Source organism: Musa acuminata, unplaced genomic scaffold, assembly GCF_036884655.1.
Source record: "Musa acuminata AAA Group cultivar baxijiao unplaced genomic scaffold, Cavendish_Baxijiao_AAA HiC_scaffold_1136, whole genome shotgun sequence".
Taxonomy (NCBI): Eukaryota; Viridiplantae; Streptophyta; class Magnoliopsida; order Zingiberales; family Musaceae; genus Musa; species Musa acuminata.
In genome coordinates, this window is record NW_027021348.1 from 7,329,288 (window position 1) to 7,329,818 (window position 531).

Here is a 531-nt window from a genome sequence, read left to right on the forward strand (position 1 = left end):
GCAGCCAAAAATGGCCAGTTTTGGCCAGTTTTTGGCCGGTTCTTGCGTTGCGCGGTGACCGTCGAGAGCGGAGCAAAACGTCAGCCATCTCAGCACCCTGGAACCCCCCGGGTGGCACAGGGCTGGATGGGGCTTTCGTATAGCAGGGACGGTGCTGCCTCACGCTTCGCTCGCTGTCCGCCGCTCGCCGCTCACTCGCACAGCCAAAAATGGCCAGTTTTGGCCCGTTTTTGGGCTGTTTTGGCCAGTTTTTGGCCTGTTCTTGCGTGGTGCGGTGACCGTCGTGAGCGGAGCAAAACGTCAGCCATCTCAGCACCCTGGAACCCCCCGGGTGGCACAGGGCTGGATGGGGCTTTCGTATAGCAGGGACGGTGCTGCCTCTCGCTTCGCTCGCTGTCCGCCGCTCGCCGCTCGCTCGCGCAGCCAAAAATGGCCAGTTTTGGCCCGTTTTTGGGCCGTTTTGGCCAGTTTTTGGCCTGTTCTTGCGTTGCGCGGTGACCGTCGAGAGCGGAGCAAAACGTCAGCCATCTC